Source organism: Musca vetustissima, unplaced genomic scaffold (assembly GCF_032173495.1).
Source record: "Musca vetustissima isolate MV318-11 ecotype Yass unplaced genomic scaffold, APGP_CSIRO_Mvet_v1 utg23492, whole genome shotgun sequence".
In the NCBI taxonomy this organism is placed as follows: domain Eukaryota; kingdom Metazoa; phylum Arthropoda; class Insecta; order Diptera; family Muscidae; genus Musca; species Musca vetustissima.
Window position 1 is genome coordinate 24,678 of NW_026874090.1, and position 24,677 is coordinate 49,354.

A 24,677-nucleotide genomic window follows, 5' to 3' on the forward strand; every position below is an offset into this window, starting at 1 on the left:
TCTGGACCGATTTTCTCGAAACTTGGCAGACATCACTCTAGGCTTAATTCAGTACGTTATGCCAAATTTCGTGCAAATCAAAAGATATACAGGGACTTTGGGGCACCATTTATATGAAATCGGACGAAACTATATATGGGAGCTATATCCAAATCTGGACCGATTTTCTCGAAACTTGGCAGACATCACTCTAGGCTTAATTCAGTACGTTATGCCAAATTTCGTGCAAATCAAAAGATATACAGGGACTTTGGGGCACCATTTACATGAAATCGGACGAAACTATATATGGGAGCTATATCTAAATCTTTTTCTGATTTTCACGAAACTTGGCAGACATCATTATAGGCCTAAATGATTAGCCTGTACCAAATTTCGTGCAAATCGAAAAATATATAGGGACCGTTTACATTAAATCGGTTAAATATATATATGGGAGCTATATCTAAATCTGAACCGATTTTTCCCAATTTCAATAGGGTTCGTCCTTGGGCCGAATAAGTGACCTGTGCCAAATTTCATCCAATTCGGATCATAAATGCGACCTGTACTTTTTTTAGAATTTAACATGGACAGACAGACAGACGGACGGACGGACATGCATAAATCGACTTAGAAAGTGATTCTATGCATATTCTCAAAAGGAACCATGGGTCTATCTCGATTATTTTTGCCTGTTACAAACATATGCACAAAGACATAATACCCTGTACCACAGTGTGGTGAAGGGTATAAAGATCCCTCCACATTTTTCGTACTTCCCGGGTTTCAGCTTAATGGTCTACTGAAGTAGGGCACATCCAATTCACATTGTATTTTTCCTCTATATATTTAAACCACTGTACTTGATGACATTCGAGAAAAAAAAAATCATAAAGCTATCGGGTCATATCACACTCAGTATACAAATCTGAATTAAAAATAAAAAACTAAAAATTGAATTTATTTCGGTGCGTGTACAGAAATATATTCACATTTCACATTGGCCACAAATGTGGCATCCTCACGTTTTGCACATAAAATTTGGTATTTTATTTTGGATTTGGATATAAATATTTGGATTGGATTTAAAATTCCCACACAAACACGAGCACAAATCGACAAACTTACATACAAATGAGCAAAGACGATCTACAATGTTTCTTAACCAATCATCAGACATTACGCATCATGGGTAAATTATCTGCACGACATTTTCACAACATGTGATCCAAAAAAACAAAAATGATGAGACAAACAGAAGAAAGCAAAGTAGCCCGTAGCATTCGCAAAGGGCCAGCGGGGCGAACAATTTTTGGGAGGTGTGGGTACAAGTGATGTCGAAATAGTTGTTGCTGTTACATTCACTTCACATGTCCAAAATTCCCCCAAGATCATCGTGATCTCTTTTTGTTTTAGCATTTTCTCAATATCAAGCGGGCCATTTGTCAGACCAAGTCCACAACGGACGAGACACACAGCATTGATGCCCCTCGTTGTCGTAGACGGGGCTGGTGATGGTGATTTGAGCCAAAAAAAAAAAATGTCACAGCCAACATTGTCGCATAACCCTCATTTTGGGCAATTAGTATTCTTGGCATCAGTTCCATCATCGCATTACTATAGTACACATAGCCCATGTTCGCCATGAGCATGAATGGACAAATGTACAGACGCATAGCTCAATGGATGATGGTTGGAGGTTCGTTCGACCGTTCGTTCGTTTCAAAGCGAAATATGCAAATCATTTCAGAAAAAAATCACGGCGCACAAAAACAAAACGAAACGGTCATTTGCTACTTGAGTTGATGCGACCTGAAAAAATATTAAAAGTCTAAGCTGCCGACAATCATGTACCAATTTCAAAAATACCTTTTTCTGATTCTTTTCCATTGACTTTTTGAGTATAGCAAACAGTGTGAATGTGTAATGAAAAAAAACAAAAAATAGAAAACAAACTATTAAGGAATATATTTGATAATAGAAACATTTTTCTTTTCATTTAATATCGGGGGAGAATAGTTATTTAATATGCAGGTCTTTAACGGCAATAAAATGCATTACAACGACATATCTTTGAATAATAAAATATTTCAAAAAAATTTGAAAAATCATGCTTAGATAAAGTATAGATAAAATGATAGAATATGTAGAGGCTTCTTTTAATGCAGTTTTAAGAAGTAGTTACTATCAATAAAAACAGTGATCGGATCAAACTTCAGTATGGTCGATCTTCGAAAGGTATTACTTTACTCAAATCTGTTACAGAATATGCTAAGGATCTGAGTCCAATGAAATTAACCCTTTCAGTGTTTTCGTCCAATATATTCGACATTTAAAATTACTCTCTTACTTTACAATTTTTCAGTTATCCTATGTACCGTTACAATTGATGTCTTTGTTTTTGCTGAATGACAGACAAAACTGTCCGAGGGTTAAAATTAGAATTGTTTTTTTTTCTAAACTCTGTGTCTTCATATGATTTAAAGTACAAAATTTTAGATTTTTATTCCGACAATTTTTTTTTTAACACTGAAAGGGTTAAAGTATATAATGTGGAATGAGATTAGATCTAATTTTTTTGAAGGGACATTCAATAATAAATCTATGCATTATTGTGCAATGGTTATGGTCAACCTGGGTAGATTTGGGTCGTACAAAACTAAATTTATCACGTGAAGAAAGTTTTACATTTGTCTGGGCCGAACTTTAAAACTTTCTATTATTGGTATACCAAAAAATAAGATACGGATCGACTAGAATATACCACATTTATATATTCATCAGTTTTCTGTTTGGGGTAACAAATACCAAATATTTGTTCTGTTCCAGTTTGGGCCGGTTGCGAGGCTATTGCGTACGCGATTACGTTGCCTCTTGCTATTATAGCACTATCTCCAGCGAGTCTTCGTCTAAGACGTCATCTTCTTCGTCGGAATACGGATTTCCACCGCAGTCTACTCATCAGCAACCCAATATGCAGCATTTAATACCACACGTTGTTATTCCTACACCAGATTGTGCATACTTTCTGTAAATTTATTGCGACAGTATTCGAGGGAAAATGTAAAAAACTATGGATTTCAGGAATCGCATGAAACCGGAAAAGCCAAGATCATTGACAAATTTAGCCTATGGGTGTCTAGCAATCTTTATGCACAACTCAGTTCAATACAGACCCAGTGACCCACGTTGCCAGTGACCCACATTGCCAAAGTAGATGTATATGTATGTATATATATCACATTTTTCGGCATTTTGGATAATTTGGAACTTTCGTAGGTTCACTTTTTCCGATTGCCCTCATATAACGGTACCTCCAAATTTCAGGTATTTTGAGGGGCGTATTGCAACCGAATTCGAACAAAGTAAAGTTCGCATTTATTTTCCGATTTTGATGAAATTTAGCACAAGTCACTTACTTGGCTCAAGGACGAACCCTATTGAAATTGGAGAAAATAGGTTCAAATTTGGATATAGCTCCCATATATAGTTTAGTCCGTTTCAGGTAAATGGTGGACCAAACTCCTAGTATTTGTCCGATTGAGACAACATTTCGGACAGCGTACTGAATTAAGTCCAGTTTGATGTCTGTCACGTTTCGTTGAAATCGGTTCAGACTCACATATATCTCCCATACATATGTTCGCCCAATTACATGCAAGTGGTACTTGAACACTTTACATAAAATATTACAAAGAGTGTTGGATTGATCAGTTCAGGCTTCCATATATATTTGCATCCGATCATCTGGTGTACGAAATAAATTATGGTTTTTACGATTGGAAGGAATTTGTGTACAACGTACCGAATTGGATCTAAAGTTTTTCTTAATTGAGAAACTAATCCTGAACCTGGTTGAATCAAACAGAAGAAGAGAAGCCAAAATATCAAATTACAGTCAATTGTAAATTCTACAATGTTGAAAATTTGGTAGTACCTTTACATAGGAGTTATGTCTAAAATTTGAAAATATCCCTTTTCTTTCGGAATTTTGCGTGACGGACAGACATCGTTTAATAATTTTATCTTGATCAAAAATATACCTACACTTCACTTCGCGAAATCATTTGACAAAACGGCAATGACCTTTAAAACTCCTAAAAATTGTGTGAGTGAAAATATTTCCTTTAAGTGGTTATAAAATACATCAATTTGCTCCACAGTAATATTCAGGATACGAATCTTAAAAATTTATTTGAATTTGAAATAAAGCAAAGCGACACGAAACAAACAAACGTTTTTATTGCTGAAAAATCTTTGAACAATTCATCTTTGTCTTCATTTTTTACACTTTTATTTATCGATGACCCTCCCTTTTGAAACCTGACGATGAGGATGACGACGATGACAATGAAGGAGATGATGATGATGAGGACAACGGCCATGATGTTTGGCATGTTGTGGCGATCATCATTGAATCTTCAGCATTAGTATTCTGTTCGGGTATCCCCAAGCCAAGCTCATAAACCAAAGGAAATGCAACAAATTGGATGGAGTACTTAAACGGGAGATGAATGTCTTGTACGCGACTTAAATGGTTTCCCTGATGGGGCGAGTGTCATTATGGATGGAGATGGCTGGTGGTTGTTCTTGTTGCTGTTGTGGCAAGTATTTTGAACTGTCCAAGTGAGTGTGCGTGACATTGTGCTTTTGTGTGTACACTCCCACATCTCATTGCAATTCAATTCCTTTCGAATGAAAACTTGTGAATGGTCTCCGTTTTGTTGGTTGTCTTCTTTCGAAATTTGATTGTGGAATGGCGTCAATGATATACCAAAGACGAGGACAATTCAACAATGACTGTTGCTATCAATGGTCAAATGGATGCAATAAATACAGCATGAATGTCAATGATGACATGGCCATTACATGGGAAATTATGTTGGGTAATAAAGTAAAGATTTATGTCGATTATTGTTTTGTGATTTCATAATATTTTTAATTATTTCCTTGAAATGAAGATTAATCTTATTGCCATAGTGATAATTTTGAGCCAGAAATAAAAATAATTTTGCTAGTAAAGTGTAATCATCAAATTCTATCGCACCAAAATTGTATTTATATGACACAATTACTAAATTTAATTTTTAAAATCGAAATATCACAGTTTTAAACAAAATCTGCGTTAAGCAAATTGGAACCTCCTCCACAAGAACAATATTATCTATTAAAAATTGTAGTTCTTTGAAAGAAAAAGAGTTCTCGGCCATGTAAGAAATTTTTGAGAGTCGGTTACAATAAGTTGTAACCTGGGCTGCGGTGTCGTCGTATTTTTGTACAGACTCCAATCATACTTTTTAAGCCGACTTCGAAAATAAATGCTAATGTAACATGAGCACACAGTATTAAATTTAATATCATCAATTATGATGCAGATTGTCAAATTTAAAAGCTAATGTTATTGATGTTACATTCGGGTTTTGACTCATCGAAATAACCCTTTGATTTAGCTCTGTAAAGAAAATTTTTTGTGGTATTGTCGGGTTAAGGTCTGTCGAGAGGATGTCAATGACAACCCTCGTCTTGTTCTTCCGTCAACAACCGATAAAAACATGAAAGAATCGCAAATCACTATCAGAGGTAAGTATATAGTTTGGATCATGTTAAAATTGTTCCAAAATTTTAAAAATGTTGAGCAAAAAATTTGAATCTCGCCGACGACGACAAAGATTACGTCAAAAAGATTGTTAGATTAAAATCCAAACCCAAATGTCAAGAAGAGCCAAGACCGAACAAAATAACTTAAAGTTCGGACAAATGTGAAGGTTTTGTCACTGTCGATGGCAATGGAATGATGCATCACAAGTTTGCTTCGCAAGATCTTACGGTCAATAAGAAATACAATATTGAAAAGAATAATATTCTGGATCATCATTTTTGATACTTGATAATGCTCCAGCTCGCACATCGATGTTTCTGCTTGCGTTTATGGTCAAAAACATAACCGTTACCTCGAACACTGTATTCCCCGGACTTGGTCCCCGCTAACGTTTTCTTTTTCCCAATACTGAATGATAGGAAAATGCTTCGATTAAAAAGATAAAAGAATAATCGAAGCATGAGCTGTTGCTTATATCAAAAACGCATTTCGAGGATTGAGAAAAAGTGTATTATATCTGAGGACGATTACTACGAGGTGGGATGATGGCCATTCGGAAAAATATCTAAAGCCATAATATCGGTCTAATTTGACATTAGGGATTCTCTTTTAACAGAAAATCTCTTCACGAGATAAATAATAATACGGTACACTTTAAAGGGTATCCCCCATATAACTCCAACATAACATTCAGCAAATAAATCCCAATACCACTTGAAAACAAACTTATTATAATAGTTGTTCTTAAGTAAAATTACACAAACAATTGTATCATGTGGGTTCCGCTTTGATTATTTCTAAACATTTCTCAAGACTTTTTCAAGTTTAGATCTTATGTTGGTAAGCTTAAGCTTAATATTATTCTCAATACTTTTGGTTTGTTAAGACTGTACCCACAATATTCGGTATTTTGAAGATAATCACCAAGTAATCTTCAAAATGAGGGTAAAACACATTTTTTACGGAAAAATTTTCCATTTAAGTCTAAGTTTTGACATGGCCCCGTTTTAGGTATTATTAAGGTAAAACCTAATTTTCTCATCGAAGTAGTAATAATTTGTCATATCTTATTAGTGGTGAATAAAAGACGCATTTCCAGAATTATTATTCAGTCCCCATACAAATTCAAGTAATTTGGAACATTATTTTTTCAGGGCATGAACAACCTATTACCACATAATTCAATAACAAAGTGGTGGAGGGTATACAAATTTCGGCCGGCCAACATTACGGCTTGTTTTAAATATTTTTCTGAATTCGGAGTCGAGTTGAATTGCATGAAAAACACAAATTAAATAAATTCGATATTAACGTAAACAGACGAGGCTCCATATCGTCCACATACACAGCAACATGAATCCCAAAGAAATAATCGTAAGAAGTTCTAGGACCCCCTATCCAATGGGGTTTCTTGATGTACGTGTTTTAGCGTTAATAATCCCTATTTGTAACATGAACATTATTTTCTACACCCAAGGTGTTTACTCGCCCTGCTAATGTATCGATAAATATCACAAGTTCGTGCAGGGCTTTATATGTTCCTTTATAGCATGCATGTTTTCTAGTCGAATTGCCATTTGGGTTATCCAAATTTTCTCGAATATGCCAACGCTATTCAATAAACTCAGTAGGAAGACGAGTGAGGTCAGACACAACCAACTATAAGATACCCTACACCAATTTGGTTTAGAGATGGTATTTTCCGTTTAGATACCCCAGAGGTGGGTATTTATTTGGATTTTTACTACATTGAATAGCGAATACAACTTTTTACAACCTTTGGATAGCTTTTTCAAACTTTAAACACTTGGGTAAAAACCCGAGTAGTTAATGAAATATTGGTTAAAAACAAATCTACTGCCGAACCGTTTGACAAAGACTGCCAAAATATGGCTCACATATTTTTATACGCTTCACCACACTGTGGTACTATGTGGTATTATTATGTCTTTGTGCATATGTTTGTAACAGACAAAACGAATCCAGATAGGCCCACGGTTCCTTTTGAGAATATGCATAGAACCACTTGCTAAGTCGATCTATGCATTTCCGTCTGTCCGTCCGTCCGTCCATGTATTTTTGTGAGCAAAGTACAGGTCTCATTTATGATCCGATTTGAATAAAATTTGACACAGATCACTTATTTTGCCCCTATTGAAATTGGAGAAAATCGATTCACATTTAGATATAGCTCCAATATATAGTTTCGTCCGATTTTATGTAAATGGTGCACCAAACTACCAATATAGACCCGATTGAGGCACAATTTTGCACAGAGTACTGAAGTAGGTCCTGATTGATGTATGCGAAGTTTTATTGGAATCGGTTCAGGTTTAGATATAGCTCCCATATATAGTTTCGTCCGATTTTATGTAAATAGAGCACCATGCCGCCAATATTTGACCGATTGAGACAAAATTGTGCACGGTGTAATGAATTAGGTGCAGCTTGATGTATGCGAAGTTTTGTTGGAATCGGTTCAGATTTAGATATAGCTCCCATTATAGTTTCGTCCGATTTTATGTAAATTGTGCATCGAGGAGGCTATGTTTGTCCTATATTTACGAAATTTAGCATCGTGTATGGAAGTTAGTCTATAATGCTTTTTGTTAAATTGAAATAGGTTCGGATTTAAATATAGTTCACATATATACTTTAGTCCCATTTTATGGAAATAATGCACCATATATCCTGTTCTATTCGCCGACATTTTGCTGTTGAAATCGGTTCAGATTTAGATATAGCACCCACATATATTTTTGTCTGATTTTATGCAAATGGTGCTAATTGAGGAGCCTATGCCTGTTTGCTTTACTTGAAATATTGCATAGCTTTTTGGATTGAAGTCGTTTCAGGTTTAGATATAGCTTCCATATATATTTTCATCCGATTTCATCTAAATGGTGTACTAAGTAACTAAAGTTTGTCCGATCAGGATGAATTAGTGTCAAATGGAACCTAGAATAACGTGTATTGGATTTTGTGTGGAGATAATTTTTAGATAGTGCAGTGTGTTGCAGCATACCAAATTATGGATGCCACGGTTTCTCAAATACTTCTTTTATATGTAGCTCCCATAAATATTTTGATCGATTTCATACAAATGATTGGCATTCAATTGTTCGTAAATTGTATGTGCATTGGTTGTTTTAATTTAGGTAAATATGTACATAGATATTATTCATTCATACAGTTAATTTCGTCCTATTCCATTTCAATGGTCTTCCAAAAAAGCTATGCCTATTCTATCTACAGGATATTCTACAGATTGGCATCTCTTGTATGTACCCAAAGTGGTGAGGGGTATTAAAAAGTCGGCCCCGTCCAACTTTTGAACTTTCGTTACGGGTTTTTATATCATAACAACTACTGGAATGGAAAATGAGCTGTAATTTGGCTCAGAGAGTGCTCAATGTGACCACGTTTTCTGGTAGGCCCCATATTTTGGGTATTTGTCCATATTTGGGTGTTTTGCGGTGTCCACTCTTACTTGTAACCGGCAACCGATTTTATTAAATACCTTATCCACGTTCCCAGCAGAATCAGAGGAATGTTTTTTTTTTTTTTGTTTTTTTGTATAATGTCCCCCTCACTTAGCGGCTTCAGAATCACCAGGATACGTGTTTTATATCACTACTCTTAAGTTTATGTCCAGCAAAGCTATTGCCATACAAATGTAAATTGTTCGTACGAACAAGAAAAATCTCAAGTTATCCCCTCTTCTAGAGCATTACGATACGGGAAAGATAAGTAAAAAAAACGAAACTGCCTAATACACAAAAGATAAAATTTATTCTGTTTATGAACATGACACATACTTCGACTAAAATAACAAGTAACAAAATCAACAACAACATTGCATAAAACCGATCGAAATTGAGAATGAAATGAAAAAAACTGGACTCATAAATAAAAGAAAATGACAAAAGAAAAGTACGGAAGAGCAAGGAAACAACAAAAACCTGGAATGAGAATTTTAAATGAAATGCAAATTAGCGACTACGGCGGGACAGCCATAAAATTATACGAAGAAGAAGACGAAATAATTTTCCCGTGCAAATGACTGACCCTTTGATGCAAATTAAAAGCCAATCCCAAACGCAAGCAAGGGGACGTTACATCCATTTAAACAATCAAAAGCAGAGCAGCCGAAATGACCCAGCAAACTGACCAGCAGCAGGGGATAACAACACAGACCAAGGTGGTAAATATCCCGAAAGGAGGGAAAAGGAAGAATTACGAGTTCATTGCAGAGCTAGGACAAATGACAATTGAATTAAATTTCATTTGAATGTTAATCTCGCTTGACCATTGTCCATCCGTCCATCCATCGGCTAAAAAAAATCCCCCATCCACATTCATATTCGTATGTATGAAGAACACCCTTAAGATCTTAAAGTAACCAAACTTGATCTTTGCTCTGACACAAACATTCTTCCTTGGCATATCATGGCACAAGAGGGGGTTGTTTTTCGCTCATTGAACCAAACACAAACGAACATTGATCCCCGGTAACCGTTGGCCCGCCAAAGGTTTTGCCGCTCATATCTTATCATTTAAACGTTTGCTCTCATTATAATGAGTATTGTGATCCTTTGCCAGGCTGGCTGGACCTTTGCTTCTTCTTCTCCTTACTTAGGCTTAATTAAAATGTGTTGCAGCAATGAAATGAGGAGAGCGGCTAAAGGGTTCGCCCGGGTAATGGTCATCCTAATTTGAATATGGATCTGTTGTGGGGATGGTGACCATAACGAAAATAAATTGTTAAACTTTCTTAACCCGAATGTGTAAGGAGAAGGCAGGGCGGCAATAAGGGTTAGCTAGGGTATAGCCTTTGGCTATGGCGCAACATTTGCACATCTTAAGCCTTTCATGCTTGACCAATGTTTGTGTGCTCTAAATTCCTTGACAGTCAAAGAGGGTTCCCAACTGCTAAACAAGCATCTTACAAAGGTTTAGCGTTGCATCCCATGGTCATGAACTCATATTTCATTTTCCGTTCTATGTCCTCGAAGAAAGAAATAAGAAAAGGATAACCGAATTTTATTGCATGTGTTGGTCAGCAATTTTTTACTGCAATGACCTAGAATGGAATATATTATAATTTATTTGGCGCGTAATTTATACTTCTCGTTTCGGCCATTACTTTGTATGATTTATGTTGGGAATAGATTTCCGAAGGAAATAGCGTAAAATTGTTTGGGAAGCTGTGTGATATGCTAATGTTACCATAATTCATAATATGTTGTAAATCATTTTCATATAGAAAGTTTGCGGAGATGCCCCTACTACGAAGTGCAAAACTATGTTCAGATTGAGTGATATGTTTCTGGGTGTAGTATTTAAAACACCACATCATCTATTTAGGAATGCACGTCGAATGTAAGAAAAACATTTATCCAGTTGGTATATCCAGGTATGTGCTCACTACGGAAGTTGGAGTGTATAATATATATATATATATAGACAGTATCATACTCAAACTTTTTTCATGATTTTTCGTAATGAGTTAAAAATTTGCTATTAATTCAACAAACAATATATGACAGAAGATAGTCCAAAGGAAAACAAACAACTCCTTTTAAAATCCCGTTTGAATTTGGTCCCCTTTTCACATGGTTAGTCTCACAAAGTCAATGTTTCAAAAATTGAATGTTCATAGAAAGTGGTATGTTTTTTAATACTATACCACATGGCGATTCAGTTGGTCGAGATATGAATATCGGAATACATATGGTGGACCTAGGACCAATATTTACAAATTTTTTGGGGCTACAGAAACTTTTCATGCTCTCTCAACATCTTGCTCAATTTTGGGTATTTTGCATTTCCAACCGAAGGTCCTGTAATTTTTCATTCTGAGAAAATGTTCAATTTAAGGGAACCGCCCCCACCTATTCACGATTTTTTATTTCTAAGATTTTAAATAGGCTGGTAAATGAATAAAAATGTTTGTTAAGGTTGGTAACTTCGAACATATATATTTGAAGTTTTAAAAGAGAAGAAAAACAATTTTCAAAAATGTGTTGTTGTTTTTTGTGATCAAAGAAAAGTCCTTATTTTTTTGCGGGCATGATAACTCCTCACTGGAACATCGGAATCCAAAAATTCCGACGGTGTTAGAAAGAGTACATGTCTGGCTCTCGTATGAACAATAATTAACAAAATGGCGGAACTTTGAAAAAAAATTGTTTTAATCCCTATTTTTGTCCACAAATTAAGTTAAAAAATAAGGAATATCTTTACCGATTTGCTTTATCCTAGTTCATACGAGAGCTATACTCTCCCAGAGAAACGTGTCAAAATTTGGAACCGATTGGATTATTAGTTTTGGAGTTATTGTGCCCGTCATTTGTAAAACACTGCTTCGAGAAAAAATGCGTTTAAAGTTTGAGAATCACTTTGCCGTCACTTAATGCTGATACAATAAATCGGCAATATCTTCAAGAGTTCTTGAGATTTTCACTTGAAACATTATTGTTGGGTTCTAGCTGAGTTTTCCAACCAGACTTATTATATGTATGTATGATCAAAATTCTCCTCGCAAACATTTGACGTTTTATTTGTTAGATCCTCAGGTTTTTGGCTAATATATACTTTGCTTCAGCAAAAATGTGCATCATCGAAACCCATTTATAACCCATATTTTTTAACAAAATCCGTTATGGGCAATTTGATGTCGATTTATAAATGTCCGTTCGTCTGTTTGTCTATATGGTGCGCACGATAACTCTCGAAGGGAGTAACAGATTTCATCCAAACTTTGCACATCGTAATATTTCATCCAAACTTAAATCAAGTTCTTCTGGTACCTACCATAGAATGGTTAAATTTTAGCTGAAAATTAAACAAACTTTTTTATATTTCCCAAACATAGATAAAGCCCGAAGATGGGACCCATAGGTCCACTCCTTTCATTACCTCCTCCCTAAAGTGTAAAAAATGTTTTAAATCTGTTTATCCAATATGAAGCGAATGAAATGTCTGGTTGGATCCAAATTGTGCACATAGTAAATTTTTTTAAAACTCAAGTTCGAAGATGGAGAAAATCGGCCCACTCCTTCTGGTACCTCCCCATCAAAGTTGTCAAAATTATGCTGAAAATTAATTTTATAATATCATGTGAACAGACTATACGATGTGAATAAACATTCCCCAACCTAATATTTTAACCATACCTGTATAATGGTGGAAGAATGGACTGATCAGTCCACTAATTCTAGTACTTCCCACACAAAGGGTCAAAATTTTTAAAACTTCTAAATATCATATGAAGCGAACGGAATATCCAATTTCATTCAAAATTTTCACATCGTAATATGTTTATCTAACATAGATCAAGATCGAAGATGGGACCCATCGATCGACTTCTTCTCGTAATTCTCCCCCAAAGTTTTAAAAGTTTGAAAATTTTTAATCAAATATGAATGTCGGATTTGATTTAAACATTGCAAATAGTTATATTATTTACCAAATCTCGATTAACTTCGAAGATGGAAACCATCGGCCCACTCGTTCTGGTATCTCCCCCACAAAGGGTCGCCATTTTAAAAACATGTAAATTTAATTTGAAGCGAATTGAATAGCCGATTTGATTCATAGTATGCACGTCGTAATATTTTACCAAACCTACATTAAATAGAAGATTATTTAATGTGCAACGTCTTCTGGGACCTCTCCACAGATGATCAACTCTTTGATAAAAAAAACATATACCTATATAGCGAATAATAAAGACCTTGTGTAAGTCAATAGACCTACGCATATCATAGGCTGAGGGTAAAAAATCAGTCGGCGGCACGAACTGACAGTCTTTATACCCTTCACCACAATGTGGTACAGGGTATAATGTCTTTTTGCATATGTTTGTAACAGACGAAAGGAATCGAGATAGACCCATGGTTCCTTTTGTGAATGTGCATAGAATCACTTTCTGAGTCGATTTATGTATGCCCGTCCATCTGTCCGTCCATCTGTCCGTCCGTTTTTTGATGTTAAGTTGTAAACAAAGTACATGTCGCATTTTTGATTCGAATTGGATAAAATTTGGCACAGCTCATTCATTTTGCCCAAGGACGAACCCTTTTGAAATTGGGAAAAATCAGTTCAGATTTAGATGTAGCTCCCATATATATTTTCGTCCGATTTAAGTTAATTAGTGCTCCAAAGTCTCCATATATCTTTCGATTTGCACGAATTTTGGTATAGCGTACTGAATTAAGTCTAGAATGATGTGTGCTTAGTTCCGTGAAAATCGGTTCAGATTTACATTCACCTCCTATATATATTTTCGTCCGATATGAAGTAAATGATGCACTAAAGATCCATAGCTAGCCGATTGACACAACGTACTGAAGTTAATATAAATTTATCTCTGTTAGATTTCCTTGAAATCGGTTCACATATAGATATAGCATAGCTTCCATTAATAATTTCTACCTATTCATGTTAATTGTACACCAAGTAATCATTGAATGTCTGAATGAGATTAAATGTTAAACCGTGCAGCATACCAAATAGTGTGTATCTTTAAATCGGCTTACAAAATTTAGTATAGGTTGCAGAATGGCATGTGTAGGAATTTATGTTAGTCGGTTTAGATATAGATAAATTTCACATATTTAAGTTCGTTCAATTTCATGTCAATGCTCCTTCAAAAAGGCAAGGTCTGTTAGGAAAAACATGTAGAATATACCCAAAGTCGGCCATATAGTCGGCCCAGTCCGACTTTACTACTTTTTTATTTGTTATAATAAAACCAATTTTTTGAGGCTGGGTAATATTTCGCTCTGCTCTGCTGGCCGCAGCTCCTCTGCGGTATCTTTTCGGAATCATGTTTTCCCGGAGTAAAGCTTTAGTCCGTAAGCTTTTGTTATTTTACACAAACTAGTTTTGGTTCATTTGTCCCACTAAATAATGGCTGTTCACCATTCATTGTAATTTGTTGCCAAATCCCGTTCCCTGTGTAATATTTGTGATGATCGGTCTATAATAGTGGTTTCTACAGCGGCTATGAAACTAAAATTTAACTTTTCGGTCCATTTAACTCCATAAATATCATTTGATCATCATTGAAAATTTTAGGCATCGTCCTTGGCCATAACCAGAACTAAATATAATATTTCAAAGCGATCCGCAAGACATTAGTGTCCTCTCGTGTGGTAATAGTAATACTAAACAATATCACAACCAAATTTAAATGTAAACCAGTAAATTTTTGTAATTTTCACACAAAAGTCGTGACCTATATGAGCGATCTCCATCAAAACTTTCATGCTTATTCTATGGTCAGAACCCTTTCTCTGTCCCCAATTTCGAGTTATGTTTGTGACCTCTAGAACGACCAGAAAAACAGACAAAAACAAATTTGTTGGTCCATTTCATATCCTAAATATCATTAGCAAAAACAGTAGGGGTCTTCTATGACCAGAACCCGTCCTACATGCAAAATTTCGTGACGATTGGTTCATAACATGTCTAGATCGACTCAGCTAGTCGATATAAGACTATCGGTGTACCAAAAGATGGGTCTAGGACCAAACTCTAAGGCCATACATATGTATATACCCTTACAACATATTTATGTAGGCTAAATAAAAAACTAAAACTTCAAAATGTCCTAAAAATTTAGACAGAGCCACATAACATAATTGACGACTACTTAATATCGAGCGACCAAGAAGAGCTAAAACTTTTAAATTTAATATTTGACCAGAAGAATTTGGTTTTCCGTTTATAACACATCGAAATATATTTCCGACCCTTGATCAGGGTAACATTTGTAGGACCGTCTAGCAATTTCCGTTGTACTCGTTCACGTTTTGGCGTTGTCTCCATATAAGCTGATAAATTGGCTGTATTTTGGTATAGTAGGTTCTAATTGGCTATCAAAATGTCATTTCAAAAGTAATAAATATTGATGTATTTTTTCGGTAGCCCCCATAAAAACGTGGGTATCTTTAGAATTATTGACAGCTTTTCCGATCGAATTGGCTCTAATTTGGAATACAAGCCACAAAATTTTCCTGCCAACAATTTTCAATATTTGTGTAATATTTTGGGTAATTCCGAAAGGTGTAGGGTATCCACAATTCATTATATTTATTAATCACCCAACGGACAGCCTTTAGAAGACTTTGTAGTTCACATGAAACATCAACTTAATCATTTGTATCAATATTTAGGTTGGTCAATGTGAACGCCTTATTATGCAAATTAGTCTAAAGTCTTCGCACCGCATCTTACAAAACACTAAAGGTAAATTGATACCCTGCGGGATACTGCTAAATTGTCCTACATCTACAAGATGTTGATAGAAGAAAAACACACCTAAAGACAAAGATGCTAATCCGTTGTCCATAATCATTGCTTTTGACACGCAGGCAATTTTCTAAGGGATCAACAGCATCCCAACAACCCCTTTAAGAGATAAAAACAACAACAACAACCAGAAGAAGATGCAATCACATGACGATGACGATAATGATGAAATCATTTGTCAAACTGAAAAAAGTAAACACAGTGAAATTGCAGTTACGCTATGCCAGGATATGCAAGGATGCTAATAAAATCAACTGTATTTTGTTTTTGCTTTCGTTTTTATTTTAATATTCAACGAATTTGATTGAACTCATAAATCATGTTAAAGGGCCCGAAAGGGCGGGAACCGAACGAATTTCAATTCTAACGGTCAGTTGGTCAAACCGGTTTTGGTCGTTTGTTTGCTTCCTTAAAGAAAACAACAACGAAGTCCACAGGACATTTGAACAATAGTTGTTGAACTTCTTAACTTACCCCCTTGTTTTTAGAAAAGCAAAGATGTCATCTGGCTATTTGCCAAAGGAGATAGTTAGGTTATGTCCTCACATAAACGAGGGTTGTTATCTTTGATCTTTGTACCCAAAAACAGTCCTTTGACTAATTGTTGCATAGTGTACGTGTGTGTGTATGACCACAATATTGCAATGATGAACTTTCCTCCTTAAAAATCTCTTGATTTCAATTTATTTGTCCATCTTTTAGGGGTGAAATCCCCTCAAACCGAAAGTGCTCCTCCTTTTAATGATAAATTACGGAAGGAAGAAAAATCGCCATGAAATTGAGAGTTAATTGTAAATTTTTGATCTTTGTGTCAAGGGTTCAGGGTGATATCCTCTACATTTTGAGGGTAAATCTAATGAATTTTTATGGGATTTTCTAAATGTTTATTAATGGCATCCTCATGGCTACCGTTTTGAGTTGTGCTGACCAGTTGTCAGTGTTTGAAGATGGACATGTCAAACAACTTTGAACTTTTAATGGCATCATTTTTGAAATTGAAAATGGTGACTGCTGTTTTGGGGAGAAAAATGCAGTGATGAATGATGTGGTATAGTTGAGATAATGATAGAGGTCAAGTGTGGTGTGATGGGAGGAGTTTTGTATTAATTTAATATGAAAAGGATTTTTATGTGTGTTTGAAGGACATTTGGAATTAACATGAAAAATTTCATTAATGAAATCGGAAGTTAAATTTATTAATGAAGATATGTATATCCATAATTTCGAAATTATAACGATATATGATTGCTATACCTATATCGGTACAAAAGGCTTCGACCAAATAAATTAGCTGTCAAAATTCCATCTCATTCGGATCATTAATGCGCCCAGTCCTTCTTTATAATGATACATAAACAGTCGGACATTCTTAAATCGACTCAAAAATTGATTCTATGCATATTCTCAAAAGAGGCGGTGTCCTGCATATTGGCCACAGTGTGGGGGAGGGGTATAATAAAATGCTGATAAGGATAAAACCTAGGACTGAATTGAAAGCAAGTAAAATGGATTAACTCCATTAATTTGTAATTTTTATTATTATCTTTTCATTCAGATTCTCATAAGTATTATATATCCTTTGTAATATTTATACCCTTCACCACACTGTGGTACAGGGTATTATGTCTTTGTGCATATGTTTGTAACAGGCAAACGGAAACGAGATAGAATCACTTTCTCAGTCGATTTATGCATGTCCGTCCGTCCGTCCGTCTGTAGATGTTAAATTGTACAGGTCGCATTAATGTCGCGTACAGGTCGCATTAATGATCCGATTTGGATGAAATTTGGCACAAGTCACTTATTTGGCCCAAGGACGAACCCTATTGAAATTGGGAAAAATCGGTTCAGATTTAGATATAGCTCCCATATATGTTTTCGTCCGATTTAAGGTAAATGAGACACCAAAGTCCCTCTATATCTTTCGATTTGCACTAAATTTGGCACAGAGTACTAAATTAGGTGAAGAATGATGTGTGCCAAGTTTCAAGAAAATCTGTTCAGATTTAGATATAGCCCCCATATATAGTTTCGTCCGATTTAAGGTAAATGATGCACCAAAGTCTCTATATATCATTCCATTTGCATGAAATTTGGCATAGAGTATCGAATTAGGTGAAGAATGAAGTGTGCCAAGTTTCGAGAAAATCGGTTCAGATTTAGATATATGTAGCTCCCATATATAGTTTCGTCCGACTTAAGGTAAATGATGCACCAAAGTCCCTACATTTCATTCGATTTGCACGAAATTCGACATAGAGTACTGAATTAGGTCAAGTATGACATGTGCCAAGTTTCGAGAAAATCGGTTCAGATTTAGATATAGCTCCCGTATATAGTTTCGTCCGATTTAAGGTAAGTGTGTCCCCAAAGTCCCTATATATCTTTCAATTTGCACGAAGTTTGGCATAGCGTAATGAATTAGGTCTAGAATGATGTGTGTTGAGTTTCCTGAAAATCGGCCCAGATTTAGATATAGCTCCCATATATATTTCCATCCGATTTAATGTAAATGGTGCACCAAAGACCCTATATATTTTTCGATTTGCACGTCATAGCGTAATGAATTAGGTCTAGAATGATAGATATATATTTTATTTAAATTGATTCACATAATTTTGTCCCATTGTAAGAAACAACCCTATATTCCCAAAGCGGTGAAGGGTATCATATAGTCTGCCCCGTCCGACTTTACTACTTTCCTTAATGGTTTTTCTCTGCAACCGCATTTTCCAAAGATGTATGGCTTTGCAACAATTATTTGTTTCCTGTGTGTTTTTTTCTGTTCTGTATTTTTTTCGAACTTTGCCGCCAAAAATCTTAAACGGATAAATTTTAGTGTGCCGCCAATTCTATTTCTCTGCTCAAATCCAACAATAGAAAAAGTTCGTTATAAATATATACATACGCCTGTCCTAAATCTGAATTTGATCTATAAAAAAACGACGCTGCAAAAATTAAAAATTAAAATAACAACAAAAACTGGACATTGGTCAGGGCAAGCAACAAACAGAAAAAATAGAACAAAGGCCACAACGTGTCAAACAATGACGAAACGACCAGTTCAACCAGAGCAACTGGTCATTTTCTCAATGAAATTGCTTGTAGCAAAATAACAACAACAACATAAACAGCGAAAAACAATGGAAACAATAGCTGACCGTTAGAATATTTTGCATTTAATTATTTTGAGAAATGTCCATTCTTGACCGCTGATCTAATTTCGAAGACATCGGTATTAGTTGGCATGATTTCCTTTCTTTGTCCTAATGCAGTATGTCCTGTTAAAGGACAAAAAAGGTCTTTGCTCTTTCTTAAATCTTAAAAAACGACTACAAAAACACACACATATTCCGTTTTCTTTACGTCAGTCAGTGACCTCTTTTCAATCTTTTAGATTCGTATTTCGTTTCTTAGCAAAAGGATAATTCTATCCTTTCACTGTCCACTCACGAACACATACCCTATACTGCTTATCTTGGTGGTGGTGGTGGTAGTGTTATGTAGATCACGGCATATGTTGCATTACTCTCCACACTATGACCTCTTTTTCATCCTTCGTATCCTTAAAGGGGACATTTGCATCGTTGTTGTTGTATTCAACATCTATTGGGTAGTTTCTAAATGAATTTTCCCATCACTATGTTTGACATTTGATTTGTGATACATTCGTTGGCTGACCTATAGGTTTTGTAACGGTCAACGGTCATGTCCTTTTTTAAGATTTTTTTTAAAGAAATTTCATTTGACAGCATTAATCAAAATCATAAAAATATAGATTGACAATGGATGGTTGTATGTGTTTCGTATAGTATTTCGTTTTTTTAATAATTCGTGGAAAATCTTGCAGTGAAAATGTGTGAGAAAATACTCGAACAATTTTTTTATTACAGGAAACCATATAACTAATTCAACTAGAGAGATATGTATTATAGACATCAGTTTTCATGATAAAGGGTCTTAAGGTTAGTCAACTTTAGTTCACGAAGAACTATCATTTCTAAAAAAAGAAAAAAATAGTTATTTGAATGTTCTGGTCTGATTTTCAAAAATTTGTAATCCTATAATAATAATTATTAACATGTAAAGTGTTTAGAAAAAGAAATCGAAATATTAAATGCACTGGGAATTGAAAATGTTCTTATGGGGATAAAAACTCTATTGTTCATTCGGAAAAAGCTTCATATTTTTGTTAGCGATATATATAACGAAATTTGTTTATAGTTTATAATGATATATGAGTCGGTTCTGACATAAATCTTGGTTTTCTAGAAAAAAAAAACTTAACAAAACATATTACGTTATATATTCGATCATGTTTAACACTAGATTGCCGAAGGCAGTCATTTTGACAGTTTTTCAATTTCAAGTACAAAAACAATTGTGTATATTATGACCCAGCTTTTTAAAATTTGGTGACTTTTTGTACCACATAGAACTACGTTTATTAATCATAGTAGCTGCTTCCTCCCCTCTTCCATTCCCCGTATTCACATGTGCTATACCTATATTGCCTAAAAGCGGTCATTTTGACCTTTTGTGAAATATTAAACAATCAAACTACTTTTATTAGTATAAAGTAAATTTCTTATATGACCAGATCAGTACAACAACATCGAAACCCGTTTGCTACTCTAGTAACACAAACGAACATACAAATCGGGAAAAATAAATTTTATATTTCCAGTCGATTTCACTCTTAGAGTAAAGACTTCCTCTTTTTGGAAAATTTCGTCCGCGCTCTTATTTTTCAAAAGGGGAAACTCGAGAGCCCTACCACCGAAAACAAATAATAACAACGTTTTTTATGATTGTAAATAATGTAAAAATTATTAAAAAATTAGTTTAAAAATTTGTCTTTACACAATAAAAATTTTTTCAGAATGAGGTCATTTTGACCGATTTTAGGCAATATAGGTACATACAAAATTCCCGTCTTTCTAGTGTTAAGGAAGGGCACAAAGACAGGAACAAAATTAAAAATTTGAAACAAATCAAACCAAAACTTCAGTACAAATAAGAAAACACTTTTTGTGGCCCAAGAGTTTATAACGTCACGAAATATTGGTCCTAGTCCCACTTGTAGTATAGGGATCATCATAACTCGACTAGCTTAGTCGATATAGATGTATGTGTGTCGTCTCTCCATTAGCAAAGTAACGTTCACAGCTGTGATCGAATCGTCATGAAATTTTGCAGATCCGGCTCTAGCAAAAGAAGACACTTTTTACCAAACACAATTGGCAAAAATCGACCAAAAGGATTTTTTTTTTTTGTTTTTCTGGGTCAAATGGACCAAAAGTTGAATTCTATACCGTATATATTTATTCCAGAAGGGTAGAGGTACCGTACCAGTATAAAATGATAATGATATAAAAACTATCTGAGCCAAATTTTTGGCGGCCAAGTGTCAAGTGGTTCGCCAGTTAATGAGTTTATACCCAATTTTTGGGTAAATATTCCAAATAGGGGTACCTTTTTTATGAGGGCTACCAGAAAACATGGACATACATAGATAAATTTTTGCATGGATATTTGGTGTCCATGAATAACTCTCTGTGCCAAATTATAGCCAATTTGATCGTAAAATGTGTCTAATGGACAAAAAAATATCTTTAATCGGAAGGTACAGTTATATGGGGGCTAAATCAAAACTTTTCCATACCAATATTCGCTTTGACATTAAAAACATCTAATCCACATTTTGGCCGCCGATGTCAAGAGATTTAAGAGTTATACTCAATTTTTGGGTTTTACCCACGTCCTTAAGTAGTATAATAGACACCCGGAAATAGGTTGTAAAATTGATTGATTCAATATTCAATATTGATATTATGATTCAATATGATATTATTGATTCAATATAAAACTAGTGAAAAAGCCTTACGTTCGGCCGCGCCGATACCATCCACCATAGATATACTGACAGGTACTTGAAATGAAAATATAGGGAAAATACCAAAAAGTGGACCAAACCGACATTTATGCAAACCCATTTGGTAACCTTAACACCAATTTCAGAATTTTTTAATGGATAATTATATCCTCAGCCTTATGGTTCATGAGAGTGTATACACTTTGACACGATGAAAATGTGCCTCATCGAAATATTGGTTCTAGACCTCATGTTTCTTTGGACCAAATCCGTTTCAGAAAATTTTAATTTCATCCAAATTTTGCTCATCTTATTATTTCTTCCAAACTTAGTTCAAGTTCGAAGATGGGGAATATCGGTCCACTCCTTCTGTTACCTCCCAACTAGGTAACTAGGGACTAGGCCATACGTTCTAATTTTTATCTCGCTATCCTCCGCAGTTGAAATGATTACAACAGAGTCTTAGAACCAAAATCAAAATGCGGAACAAATCAGATAACTATTTTTACATAAAAGGAGGCGAATATTAATAATTTTTGGTAGGGAGATTTGTTACCATATACGACCACAAAATACCAAATTGCAGCAAATTCGGCTGAAAAACGCACTTAAGAACCCCAAAATACCCAAAATTGGGGGTATCCGAAAAACCTTATATGGGGGCTAACCGAAAAAATGGAACTATATTCATAAATTTTTGTGAAGAGATTTTATACCCATTAAGAACTCAAAATACAAAATTACAGCTGATTCGGCGGAAAAATACGAACAAAACCCCCAAAATATTGAAAATTAGGAGGAACCGAATTCGGTTGAAAAATGCACTCAAGAACCCCAAAATACCGAAAATTGGGGGGTACCCTTGTATGCGACTAAACGTGGACCGATAAAGCCCATCTTCGAACTTGACCTGCCTGCAGACAAAAGACGACAATATAAATAATATATTTTTCACATTTTAGTGGATTTAGCTGATTCCACTAAAAATTATTTCCTAAGGCTTGTATTATTTTTATAAAATGGACTTAGGGCACAATTTCTTCATTACAATACAAATTCCAGACCAATTCAAATAAAATTGTGGTTTTTGACACCGATAATAGTTGATTCCATGATATGACCGAAAAATTAATGTTCCCACCACACCTATAACAACTAGTTGTGAAATAAAGAAAGAAAATTATCAACATTATCCCACGTCACATAGAACTTGACCGCAATTCGTATAAAAATTCTCACAATACTCTAAATACAAGAGCCTACAAAATACGGCGGCTGCTGCCTCATGCAGATTCAGATTAGAGGGAGATACCATGAAAACCGCATCATTTCAAAATGTTCTCAGCAAAAATTTGTTGGTCAGCTATAAAACAAAACAAACATGTCTATGCATGTCGAATTTTGAAATATACCCAAAACTCTTCTAACACTTCAGGAACCGCACACCACCAGCAACCTTACCGTGGATCGTTGGTGAGGCACACTTGTGTGATTTCGATTTACCCAAAACAAAATATGTTTTGTTTCAAATCTAGTGATAATTTCTTTTATCGTGATTTGTGTGAGTGTGAATGTTCAAAATCGTAAGAGTTTCATCAGAAACCATAAAGCCACACAACTTTCGGTTCTGTCGTTGTTATTGTTATTAATAACAACAAATTTAATTCAAAATATTTATTTAATATTTTCAACTACAAGAACAAGAACAAAGGCGACATCAATGTCATATGGGTTTCCTTGAAGGGAATGCCAGTGGGTGGGTTTCGAATTCGAATCTGTGAAAATTCCCATAATTGAAAAATAACCATAGGACGCAATTAGTATAAACATTGGGTCTTGGGTGTTTTGTTGATTTAGGTTAAGCCCTTTTTAACTCTTAACCAATGTGTGGTGTGATTTATTTTTCGGGTGATGGTGTGAATATGGCACCACTGTCCTGCGCTCACATTGAAAGTTGATATGTAATGACAATCTTTAGTAAGCCTTAGATTACACACTCTATGAGTTGGATTTCCAAAAAAAAAAAAAAACTGGTCTAAGATTAATGTCATCCAAAACTTCTCCCTCGCAAGCCTTCATCATTGCTTTGATTTCAAATAAACCACACAAGTGATAAGAAATGCTGTTCGGCAAAACCTTTTTATTTTGAAAATCGTGTATGATAGCCTACACACATGATTGTAGGGATAAGGTGTTCCTAAAGTGTGGGAATTTTAATATTTGCACATAAAGTTGTCATAGAATCATTTAAAGTGGCTGTTCAAAGGGGGTGTTAATAAATCTAAGTCAAATTGAAATTAAATATATAATAATTATCCTCATCTGATTTCTGACGCCTGCCTCCTAGGTTGATGGTTTTATGTTGAAGAACATTTCGTTTATCGCAATTACCCACGGTATTTAATAACATAACCGGCACACATTTTGCTGATTGTAAAGATTTTCCCTTGACGCTCTAAAATTTCAATATTCTTCGTAAACCGTTAAAGCAAAGTGTATGCCCAGTATGGGAGAATAAAAACCATCTCAAATTTTTCAGAAAAAAGTCAGGCTTTTTTTTTTTTTGAATAAGAAACCGCAGATTTCTCACAGATTGTTTTTCATTGAGAATAAATAAATACACGACTTGTTGGAGGAGAAACTGACCTTGGTCAAGGAGATTTGTGTTAAATCTAGAATATTCTTTTATATATGGATATGAGAATAAGTAACAATTGCCGCACAGTGTTTGAGAATTGATTTCATTTAAAGTTGTGCTTATAAAGTCAAATGAAAAAACAAATTACAATCCATCCGATTATATCTAGCCTTCACTATAGTCTAGTCCTATAAACACTGGTGGTCAAAACTAAAGCAACTCAAATTGCAAAGTGAATAAATGACCTGTAACTTTTTTTTAAT